This window comes from Trifolium pratense, linkage group LG3 (assembly GCF_020283565.1).
Source record: "Trifolium pratense cultivar HEN17-A07 linkage group LG3, ARS_RC_1.1, whole genome shotgun sequence".
NCBI lineage: Eukaryota > Viridiplantae > Streptophyta > Magnoliopsida > Fabales > Fabaceae > Trifolium > Trifolium pratense.
Genome location: NC_060061.1, coordinates 42244076 through 42257268, shown reverse-complemented (window position 1 = coordinate 42257268; position 13193 = coordinate 42244076). Strand labels below are relative to the sequence as shown.

General features: G+C 34.2%; 1 non-coding gene and 1 pseudogene across 1 annotated transcript; both read right to left on the bottom strand.

The window, feature by feature from the left end:
* Window positions 1-1468: 1468 nt before the first annotated feature.
* On the bottom strand, window positions 1469-10471 carry LOC123915136 (annotated as a pseudogene).
* TRNAM-CAU lies at window positions 5766-5837 on the bottom strand. The gene has a single exon. It is a non-coding gene; the product is annotated as a tRNA-Met (tRNA).
* Window positions 10472-13193: the final 2722 nt, after the last annotated feature.

Sequence of the window (13193 nt, the reverse complement as noted above, 5' to 3'; positions counted from 1 at the left end):
ATGGCAAGAAACAGAAATGATAATTTTTTTATTATTATTATTATTATGTCCAATGCTTTTAGAATAATTCTTATTTAGACACAACCCTAAATAACACATTGGGCACACAAATAAATTCAAAAAATTTAAAGAAAAAACAATGAGTTAATATTAAGTGGTGTATCTAAACCAATGTTTTAAGAACCGGACCGGACCGGCCGGTTCGACCATGAACCGGACACAGCACCGGTCCGGAAGAAAGGCCAAAACCGGTAGTCAGTAAAACCGGTAAAAAACCGTTATGAACCGGAGTGAACCGGTGAGAACCGTCGAAACCGGTGAACCGGTCACGGTTCTGGAAAACCGGCAGGTTCTCACACAGATTTAAAAAAACGATTTTTTTTTTTTTTTTGCTTTTTCTGTTTTCATTTCACTGGAAAGGCAAAACATGGAAGTGAAACATTTTCTATGTTTTTTTTTTTAATTTCAGTTTCAAACAAATGCTTACTTTTTTTTTCATTTTTTCCATTGTCATTAAGTATTAACTTTTCCTGTGTAAAAAAAAAATGTACCATTAACTTTTCCATTTTCTTCCAAGTTTTTCATGAACAAAGAGGGAAGTTTATTTATGGAACACAAGGGAGAAGAAGAAGAAGAAGAAGAAATTAGAGGTACACAAGAAACAATAAAACAATAACAATGGCATAACATGAATAAATCAAAAACTAGTAATCAGTTTCCCCTTGGAACAAAAAAAAAAACGCAGAAGTGAAGAGAGAATAGGGGGAGGCGGCTGTGCATCTATTTTAGTTTTTTAGGGTTTGTGTTACTAGTGTGTTATTATAATATATATATAGAAGTAAATTTGGGCCATAGAAAGTTAGAAGTTTGATTTTTAAAAAAGCCCAATGTGATTTATTTTTTTTAAGGAAAAAATCTTTAGATTTCCATATATAAAACAAGTACAAGATTTTTTATTTTTTATTTTTTATGGTAAAATAAGTTCAGACTTCAAAATTATATGAACGGTTTAATGTAAACGGTTTAATAACGGTTGAACCGATCCGACCGGTTGAACCTTAAACCGTAGGTCACAACGGTTCGACCTCCGGTCCGGTTCTTAAAACATTGATCTAAACCTCACTCTGAATTTGAACTCTTTTTTTTGGGGGCAAAAGGTTGTTCAAATACTATTTCCCCAGTCAGTCCCACTAGTTTTTTTTGGGATGTTAATTTTTATTTACTTTGAACATTATATTTGGAGTTTATGTTCTCCTAACTTTCACTTTTTACTTGGTTTGAATAGAACCCTCCGAAAATGAACTATTTACATGTAAAATTCTATGAAAAAATAAATTTAATTATCTTATATCAAGACTCAAAGTTAAATTTGTCGTTGTGAATAGATTATTTTTGTGAGAGACACACACACACACCCGACTATTTAGTACAAGTGTTATGTTTTGTTGACAACATAATGTGTGCAAAATATTAAGAAATCTCAAGAACCAATTGCCATATGATAAAATTGGTAGAGTAAAAAAAGCATTCTCGAAAACCGAAGTTAAGAAATCTCCCATGACAAATCTATTTGATATGTAGACAATCACATAACCAAAGTGATGATGGACAAAAAGACTAATAATTAACTCCTCAACTTTACCCTACTCCCCACCTATTTGCAGATCTATCTTTGTTAAGTATTTGCAGATCTATCTTTGTTAATAGTATTGTTGCATCCAGCCACCATCATCACCATCATAATTGTTATAGCTTCTAGGTGCAGATCCCATTCCATGAATCCAGCCACCATCATCATTGTTATAGCTTCTAGGTGCAGATCCCATTCCATGAATCCAGCCACCACCATCATCATCATCATTGTTATAGCTTCTAGGTGCAGATCCAATTCCATGAATCCAGCCACCATCATCATTGTTATAGCTTCTAGGTGATCCCATTCCATGAATCCAGCCACCATCGTCATTGTTATTTCTCCTCTCATCATCATTGTTAGGTCTTGGTCTCTTTTGCCCACCAGTTGGCTTGATAATTTCTTGTTTGATAGCTTCTTCTTGCTGAACTTCATAGGCCAATGGTTGGATCCCCTCAAGATCAGGTTCTGGTATGTACCCAAAAGGTCGCTTAGATTCCTTCATTCTTCTAAATGTGATTGATATCCTAGTAAAAGTTTCAACAAGAAAAAAACACAAATCAATAACCACTTGGGTTGGTGCATTGGTATTGGCTTGAGACATGAGAGTGTGCTCCTCTTGAGGTCTGAGGTTCGATTCTCTCTAGTGCCAATTTGGGTGGGCTAATTTAGCTTCTTCAAAAAAAAAAACCATTTTTTTAAAACTAAAATTTGAAAAACTGAAAATTATTATTAATTTAAGTGACATTGATGACCATTTTACAACCACCCCCAATGGGATTTGAACTTCGTTCCTTGAGGTTACAAGATCAAATGATTATCAGTGAAGAGACCAAACACCTCATGGACAAATCAATAACTTATCATACGAGGAATATCATACTATCCAATCGGTATATACCTTTTAGTAGGGACTGGAGGCACACAATGCATAGCTACATCAGCTCCATTTCCATTTAAGACAAGTACAGATCTGTTTTGAAAAAAGAGTGATAATAAGATTTTGAATCCACTATAACAATGGCAAACTGGATAATAATTTAATCTATAAAGATCCGACATCATGTAGCAACAATTTACAAACTAATTAGACAAAGTAGTGGCTAAATCAAGACTGAATACTTACCCTACTGGTAGAGGAATAGCAAATGAACCTTTAAATTTACCGGGACCTAGACTCTTCAGCTTTGATCCAAAAAGTATGTTGCACTCGCTTAGAAAAGAGACAGTGCAAAATGGTCGTTCAAATTCATGACTATCAATATGTGGAGGTATGCAGTCTCCTTCTTCATAGATATTCACGAATCACGATGCAACTATCTGGCACACAGGTAGTTGGGATTACATGCCACCTGACCAGACGTCGAATCATGTCCTTGAAAAGACCAGGTAGAGGATCTATAGATGCATCTGGGAGAATACCAGGTAGGTTTCCATCCTTATCCTGTAAAAAATTCAATTTTGAAAGTTACATATCGATGATGAAACAAGTAAATTTTAAAATCCGTTTATGACGCTTATCAACCAAAATACTTTGCCACAAACAAATAGCCAAGTTATATTGTTTCTAAACAAAGAAATGTGAAGACATTATGTGAGCTAGACTAACCACCGCATAATTGTAACAAGCCCCAAATTGGATAGTTTGGCGTCCCTTGCCCGCCATCCACTTTATAGGAGCTGAGTATGTGCGTTCTGAAAAATTTAAGAATTAACACTATATAGTCAGTTCCGTCAGTTCCTCGTAAATAATACTATTTACCACATTACCAAATTGTCAATGTAGCATACTAGCAACTTGCTATCGGTTAGAAATCCAAAAAAATATAGCTACGTAAGTTAAGTGTGTCGCTGAAGTGTAGACTAGAGTAGTTACTAGTTAGAATATAGAAATAGATAACTGTTTTTTTTATAAAACTTGGTTTCCGGCCTTAGGACCGACTAATCCAAGGGGGCCAATCCCACCGCCCACTTGTGGGGGGGCCATTTAAAGCCAGAATTTTTTTGCGATCGGAGAGAATGAAACATGAAAAAGAGAATGACCTAAGTGGATGGAAAGGATGCGATCGGAGAGAGATTGAGAACAATGGCAACAGAGATCTTTGGAGAGAAAGGGAAACAATTTGGAGAGAAACTCAGATGAGATTTGGAGTTCGTGAGGTTCAAAATTGAGTAGGAAAGGGTCGTTCATGGTGGTGATTGTAACGCTTTATGGATAAGGATAAGATAAGGATATGTTATTTTACGTGTCTTTCTCTCTCATTATTTTTTTCTCTCTTATCATTACTTGTTTATTCCCTCTAGTTTTTATTATAAGAAAAAATAGTACATATTATAGTCCAGATACATCAAACATTCTATGAATCTAAAAAGTAAAGTTCTTCTTATAATAAGGATCGAAGGGAGTATTTTATTTCTATCTTGACTGCTCATGCTTCGGTTATTCTGGATGATGCGGAGAATCTCATTTGGCACACTCAGGTTCCTTTGAAGGTCTCCATCTTTGCGTGACGTTTATTGCGTGACAGGTTGCCAACAAAAGCAAATTTGGTCACTCGTGGCATAATATCTATTGCATCTCCTTTTTTGTGTGACTGGATGTGGGGAGGCCGAGACGGTCCATCACTTATTCATTTCTTACAGCACCTTTGGTTCTCTTTGGACACTCGTTCACTCATGGATTGACATTTCATTAGTGGGTTCCACTTCTATACATGATCATTTTGTTTAGTTTACATCTTCAACAGGTGGTTCTTGAGCGCGCCGATCGTTTTTGTAGCTCATTTTGCTTTACGTGGCGTTTATTGCGTGACAGGTTGCCAACAAAAGCAAATTTGATCACTCGTGACATAGTATCTACTGCAGCTCCTTTTTGTGTTACTGGATGTGGGGAGGCCGAGACGACCCATCATTTATTCATTTCTTGCATCACCTTTGGTTCTCTTTGGACACTAGTTTGATCATGGATTGACATTTCATTGGCGGGTTCCGCTTCTATACGGGATCATTTTGTTCAGTTTACATCTTCAGCAGGTGGTTCTCGAGTGCGCCGATCGTTTTTGTGCTCATTTGGCTTGCTTGCACTTGAGTTATGTGGACAGAAAGAAATCACAGATTGTTTAGAGGCTCAACAAGTACTCCTCATCAAATATTAGATAAGATCAAGCTTTTTTCCTACAGGTGGTTGAAATTGACGTGTGTAACTTTAACTTCAAACTACCAAATATTAAATAAAATATTTGTGATTTTGGTTGAAGGTTATTGTGTGTTGGAATATGTCTACTTGTTCGTTAGTATTCATATTGTATCCTTTGAAGTTTTAGGTTTATTAAAATATGCCACTACTTCTTTGGCAAATTTGTATTATGATTGTTAAGAAGCCTCACATCGATTGTGAGATGACATAAATATATGTTTATGAAATAAAGTCAATTTTTACTTTACAAGCCGATTTTGTAGGATTAAGTTAGACCTACATCGATTGCAATATATAGGCACATATGATGTATACAAAACTGCGGAAGCGATTAAGCTATCCACGAGAAAGGTTACTCGGGGAGGGACAAAAAAGAGATGCTTTCGATCTATAGTGGATACCGACTCGATCCCTCATGCTCCCACAGTCCGCTTACCAAGAATAGAAAGGGAGGACCGGGGCCAGAGCAAGTTTGGATGGGGTATCAATTCTAAGAATTATATTGTGAGAAGAGTTGGTATGGTAGCTCACCTATTAAATTAAGATTAAAGAAATCGAAAGAGTTAAAGACCAAAGTTCCAACACTGGTGTAAAGGAAAATATTAACACAATAACTTCGACCTTAAATATATAGTTTTTGTTGATTATGTGACGAAAATTAAAAAATGTTGATAATAATATTAAATTTGGTAATACTATTTAGTAGTGTTTACCAAAAAAATATAATATTATTGTGTTGATAAAAATCATACTCGTAATACTTTAAAACAACAACATTGGCCCTTTGGATTTGACAAAAAGAAGAAGAGAAGTTTGGGACTTAAATATCAAAGATTCAAAAGGGGAAAATGAAAAGAATTTTATTTATATATTTATTTATTTTTATAGAATTTGATAGATAAAATTGTTAAAAAAAGTAGAAAAATCATCTCATTTTATCAGAGCCTGGTTTCGATCCAGGGACCTGTGGGTTATGGGCCCACCACGCTTCCGCTGCGCCACTCTGATTCATTGTATTTGATTTTTATGCTACAATGGATTACTCATTAAATGTTAAAAGAAACCGCATATCAATACTATTATAGTTTAGTGATGAAATATTTGGATAGTATATACGAGATTTTAAGTTCAAATTAATTGCATTTGCTCCAATGTAATAAAACAGAGATTTGTTAAAATGGCCACATCGTACCGTTATTTCAAAGTAATCTTCTGCATTCGAATTTGACCTCGTATGATTTAAAAAAATTAGCTCCGGTAATGGATTTTTTTTTTTAATAGTTTTTGATATTGGTAACCATATTTTGAACCATGTGTGTTCCTGGTTTTTATTTCTAATTTCTAATGCTATTGATATTGAATCTAAATAAATTTTAGTCTATAAGAAAAAGCTATTCAGCAATCAAAATCACTTATTGGTTACACAATATTAATAGTATTGAAACTAATAAAAAAGCACAATCACATTGATATTGGCCTGATCTTGGAATAAACATACTTGTTGGGGTGTTTGGAAAAACATCGAGAGAAACAACCGATTAATGCACAAATATATAACTATATTAACTGCCCATTGGATTTAAAATAAATTATAAAAATGATCCATTGGATTTTAAAATCAAGTGGATGGATTGGATAATCAATTTATAGTTAAATGGATAGATCTAATACAATCCATTAACTATTTTGTTTTATTTATGGATGGATTGGATAAGTTAGCGGATCATGAATTGAATGGATAGCATACGGTCTAACGGATCAATTTACCACCGTTACTGTCAAGTGTTTCTACTTCAAAATTAATATAAAAATGGAGATTGTGAATGGAATTTTCCTCTTAGGGAAATTAGACATTAAACAAAAAATTATATCAAATTTAGATTGCCCAGGTTTTGCTTTGGGCACTGCTTAATGGAGAAGAACAAGGTCAACTTATGCTTTGGGCATCTACAGGTTTGCACTTAGAAGACTAATGTTTTCTTTTTGGTCCTTCAAGCAGTCACTTAGCTACTACCACCTATCAGTTAAGTAACATGAGACAATTCCATTTGTGCACGGGAAAATCCCATTTGAGTAGCCTATGTCCCGGTTAGTCATATCGTTCTCAATTTGAACACAACAAGGCCTCGTCAATTAACATATCGCGCCCAACCATGACGACTAAAGAACACCGATGGGAGCAACATAACCAAAATGACAAAAACCAACAAAAACTAAAAAAAAATTGTATAACAAAGAAAAAGAAGAAAAAAAAATAAAGGAACATAACGAGAAGTGGTGAGTTGTGAGACAAGTGAAGCGAAGAAGCCAATTTATAGAAAAATTGCTTGCCTCTTACTAGCCAATGTCATGTCATGGCTGCACAAAGCGGCAATCAAAATTGACCACTTTGCAGACCTTTGACTAGTGAAAAGAAGACTTGACCATCAACTGATCCGATACTTAAATAGCGGACAACAATTTCAACATTTATAAAAATGTCTCATTTTTTTTGGTTTACAAAATGTCTCATTTTTATAACATCTACTATTAAGTAACGAAATGGTAAAATTGAAAACTAACAGGGCTCACGAAAAGCATAAGGGACACCAAAAGATATTCCCCGTACATCATTTCGTTTTGTGAATATGATAACTTTTGTACTCTGTATCATCTCTTTATTAATAATTTTTTTTGCCGTTAAAAAAAAAAACTCTTGTCTTAGTGAATTTTTTTTTCCTACCCCAACATTTAACCTTTTACCCCTACAAATAAATAAATACTGTACTCTGATTTTACCCTTTCCATAAAACTTAAAAAATGAATTAACTGTGGCTAAAAGGAATATTTTTCGGAACACTTTTCACTAAGTTTTACGGTAACAAATGTAAATCGGAATAGTTGGAAAAAGAGTTCCGGTAAGCGTTAGCCACGGTTTAACCGTGGCAAAATATGGAATCACCGTCACTCATTCGTTCCTTCAATCTTCTATCAAGCTCTAATCTATCTCTCAATCTCATTCACACTTCCATCTCCTATGATTCTCTTCGTGTTTCTTCGCTGCATCTTTGTACTTATTCTTCCAATTCTTACCTTTCTTTTTTCTCCTCGTAATCGAATCCATTTTCTCTTGATCAACACATTGAGAACAATCATCAAACACCTTATCTTCATTCCCAACAACAACATCAACATCATCATCAACCGAATCACGCTGTTTCGAATTAAAATTATCCGGTGAACCTCCATCATCCCAAAGCAATCCTTTAAGTTCCTTGTGAACAAGTATAAAGATTCGATAGTAAATAATCTAGCGCATCAGGACCGTTAAACCCATCGTAAATTCCAACAAAAACTCAACCATGTTCTTCAGAAACAACAACATGAACACGATCTTCCCCTGCTTTTCCCCGAGCCCATTGAAGATTCTGACTACCTAACGAATCATCTGTTGGGATTGATTGCAATGTAAGTCCCACATTGCTAATGAAGAAAAAGAAGGAGGTTAAAAAATAGCTATTGAAAGTCTCACATCGCTTAAAATTGTGAAGCAAGGAGGAAATCAAAGCTATATAATGGACCTAAGTTCTTTGTTTATAATTGCACCAAGCAGTAACACTTGTAAACACTTTAAGTTTATATTTGTGTCTTTTTGCTTTTCTCTTATGCTCTTGTTTAAGAGTATTTGAGATGTAGTTCAAATATTTACTTTGGAGAGTGTGGGTGTATTGGGGCATGGGGTGATTGAGAGTGAAGTCTATGTGTTGTAACAATTTTCACATAGTGTTTATTCTCTGGTTGTCGGTTTTGACAACGGCCGTGGTTTTTTCTCCGATTTGGAGTTTCCACGTTATATTCTTGTGTTGTTGATTGCGTTCTTTTATTTTCTCTATGCCGGTTTTTCCCAACAACTGGTATCAGAGCTCTTGGTTTGATTCAGGAGGAGGGAGTTCCGCTGTGAAGTTTAGGCTAGAGAAAATTGATGTTTGGCTTATAGAAAATCAAGTCAAGGATGTGTTGATGCAATCAGGGTTACACAAGGTCAGCTTGGAGAGGCGGTGGTTATAATACTCGACATCAGTCTGGAGAGGCGGTGCTAAGAATACTCGGGTTACGTGTGAAACAACAACTTATTATGATGCAGAGGTGCTAGTGGAAGTTGGGAATCGGTGGAGTGTTGAGTCATGGACTTTGGAAGCTCCTATCACATGTGTTTGAAGAAGAAATACTTTTGAATCCCTAGAGCTAGTTGAAGGTGGAGTTGTTCATCTCGGTGACGGAAAGCTTGTAAGGTTCAAGGTATAAGTGAGTTTCTTTTAACATAATGTGAGGTATTTTCTTGAACTTTGATGCATAGATAGTAGGTAGATACTTGTTAGATAGTTCTACTATTATTGGTTATGCATTTGTTACTAGTGGTGATTCTCATGTTTTGGTTAAGTTGTGGATCTTCGGGTGGGTACTTGTTAGTGACATGAGTTTAGTTGGACTAGTGAAACAAGGTTTACTAGGTGATGTAACTAAACTGGAATTGTTGGAGCCTAACAATGGCCTGAAGGTGGTTTCACAGATGTTTGAAGTTGTTCAAGTGACACATGGGCATCGGTTGACATGGATGCAAGGTGTGTGATGATAGCGTGCGGGCATTGGTTGGCATTGATGCAAGGTACGCGGTTATCTCGATGGCTGATGAACTTCCGGAGAAAGCCAACATGGAAGTTGCACCATATATTTTCAGCGAAGTTTCGAGATGAAATTCTTGGGATGGCTTGGTTCCAAGTGAAGCAAAATCTTAGGATGGTTTAGTTCCAAGTGAATAAAATTCTTGGGATAGTTTAGTTCCAAGTGGAGTGTACTTTTTACGGTGGAGTATGATAATTTAATTTGTCGGTATAGACAATGAGAATTATGATTGTCGGTGAAGACAATGATTGTCGGTATAGACAATGGAAGCAGAAGATAATGATTGTCGGTGTAGACAATGAAGATTGAAGACCATTACAATCAAGGTGGAGATTGTTGGGATTGATTGCAATGTAAGTCCCACATTGCTAATGAAGAAAAAGAAGGAGGTTAAAAAATAGCTATTGAAAGTCCCACATCGCTTAGAATTGTGAAGCAAGGAGGAAATCAAAGCTATATAATGGACCTAAGTTCTTTGTTTATAATTGCACCAAGCAGTAACACTTGTAAACACTTTAAGTTTATATTTGTGTCTTTTTGCTTTTCTCTTATGCTCTTGTTTAAGAGTATTTGAGATGTAGTTCAAATATTTACTTTGGAGAGTGTGGGTGTATTGGGGCATGGGGTGATTGAGAGTGAAGTCTATGTGTTGTAACAATTTTCACATAGTGTTTATTCTCTGGTTGTCGGTTTTGACAACGGCCGTGGTTTTTTCTCCGATTTGGAGTTTCCACGTTATATTCTTGTGTTGTTGATTGCGTTCTTTTATTTTCTCTATGCCGGTTTTTCCCAACATCATCATCTTCCAAACTACCTTCACTACTCAAATTCAAACTACTCACAGTCAAATTCTCGTTATGATGCTTTTCACCGGCAAGAATCCACTCCGGTGGTTCCTTAACGGCAGCACCTTTGATCGGAGTTACGGAAACATTTCTCAATGATTTTGTTTCCTCGCACTTTGATTTAAATGGTCGCATACTATTTTCTTGTTTCTTTTCTATATTTTCAGATTCCAAGTTTTACTGGAACTCTTTTTCCAATTGTTCCGGTTTACACTTGTTACCGGAAAACTTAGGAAAAGTGTTCCAAAAAATATTCAAAATTCATTTTTTAAGTTTTTTGGAAGGGGTGAAATGGGATTGTTAATTTGTTTGTAGGGGGTAAAGGGTTAAATGTTGGGGTAAGAAAAAAAAATTTATGTCTTAGTATATTTTGGGTAACTTGCATATGGAGGTTGAAGCCCAAATAGTTTTGATCCAACAAATTGACAGTTATATTATATGAGTGAGAGTAAGAATTTCAAGTTGCCTTTTCCTAATACAAATAATTAAGAAAGTTATGATTAAAAATTGAGTCTCCACATAATAAAAATAGTTAATAAATGTCGAAGTTTCATACTAACAAAACACATGCTGGCCTAGGCTTACCGTATCACTCACAACATCATATCACAAACTTGGATTATCTACGGTTGAGTTCAACCGCAGGGTCACATAGTTGAGTAAATCTACCCAATTATTATTTAAATAATATAACATATCATTATTCTAGACTTATGGAAATAATAAGCAATAGTTTTTTAAATAAAAACATCCGGTACAAACTAAAATGCTAAAAGCAGCACCTCTATCAGCATCCTCAAAACTGCAAATCCTCCAAACTGCAAATCACCTTCTCAACAAATCCACCATGCAGCAACTGGTTTGACCCAACACAACAATACTTAATGTTAAACAATTGAATCCTTTGTTATTATTGTTGATTTTATTACAATTTTAAAGTACTGAAATATTCTTCATCATTTTAGATTCCAATTTTGCAAGCAAAACTAATTTGAATAAAATGGAAATAAAGTACAACAAACAAAACATAAATTTTCATATAGAGAAGAACAATGTTATCTCACGAGCTAGTGTCTTTTTTATCAGAAAATTAAAGGGAGAAAAAAGAGTTACCTATATATCCTCAGGAGTATTTGATAGTAAATATATTTAAATTCCACTATCATCATTATCGATTGACATTGGTGAATTTGAAATGGTAGGAGCATATGCACTTGTACTTATTATCTCTCCCACATCAAAATGCTCTTGATCACTCCAGAAAGAATTTATTAAATGCCTTATATTCGGATCCATTTCCTGTAAAAAATATATTTAAGTACAAAAGAATAGACATGTCATGACATTAAAATATTGCTTAGAACAACTTTTTTTTTTTCAAATTTTTTTTTATCACATTAAAAATTATATCCGGGGAATCAGTGGCAGAGCCAGAAAAATTATAGAGTTTGGACAAAATATCACATGTAACATAATATATAAATAATCCAACAAAAAATCTCAGTTTTATCCTAAACTAAACTCCAAAAATCTCAATTCTAAAAAAAATACTCAATTTTGCACTAAATTAACCATTAAAAATACCAAAAATTTTAACCAGAATCCAGACAACTGCCTAGGTTTGCTTTGCCTTGACTCCACCCAGTATGGAATGAGATTAGCACAAATAAACCATGTGAAATCATTTTATTTTTGCATTAATACCAACATTAATTGTATACCTCATCAACATTTTCAAGTGTAGCATTGACGTTAGAAGTTGTTGGAGATGGTAATGGAAGTTGTGAATATCCACCAAATGTCTCTATATAAGAGGGTGGAAAGTAAAGCAATGGTACTTCACCAATTTCCTATTAAGAAAAATATAAAAGCTGAATTATCTAAAGAAATTATTGAGTCCGCCTTTTAACACTCAGGTACACATAAAAATTTAGATATGTACCATAGATTGTTGATATGAATGATTATGATAGGTCCATAAATAACATATTTAGTCCCTTACATTTATTTTAGGTTTTAATTTGGTCTCTTACGTTTAAAAAGTATCAATTTGGTCTTTTACTTTTCATTAAGTTTCAATTTTGTCATTTCTGTTAGTTTTGTCACTAACACCGTTTGAACCAATGTTTTAAGAACCGGACCGGAGGTCGAACCGGTGTGGCTACTGGTTCAAGGGTCAACCGGTCGGACCGGTTCAATCGTTATTAAACCGTTTATATTGAACCGTTCATATAACTTTCTTATTTCACAACTAATAAACAAATTAATAAAGTAACATTAACAAAATAGAAAATTTAGAAACTTAAAATAAAGAAATCATAAATCCAAAATGCATAATTTATACCAAATAATTATACATAAATTCGAAATTCATAATTCATATAAATTGTTAAACTTTAAATTGGACAAAATCATATAAACTTTACATAATCATATAAACTTAAAATTGTTTGTTAAGAATTAATAATATATTATACAATTAAGGCAAATATCAAGATATAAATGAATGCATATTAATGCATATCAATAAGGTAGACATGTAAATAATGCTGGTCAATGCATATCAGAAAAGTATATCAATTATATTAAATTATATCAATTGTATTTAATAGGTTTTCCAATCAACTCAAATTATAGGCTAGGCATTAAATTGTATTTAATATAGGTTTTCCAATATAGGCTATGGATTAATTCCTTACTACTCCTTTGTTTCCTTCAGAAAAATATTAAATAAAGAAAACGAAAAAAAATTGATTTTTTTTTTTTTTAATTTTCAAAAGATTCCGAACCGGTCGGTTTTTTCAAACCGCCCCCGGTTCACCGGTTCGAACGGTTCGTACCGGTTTCAAGCGGTTTT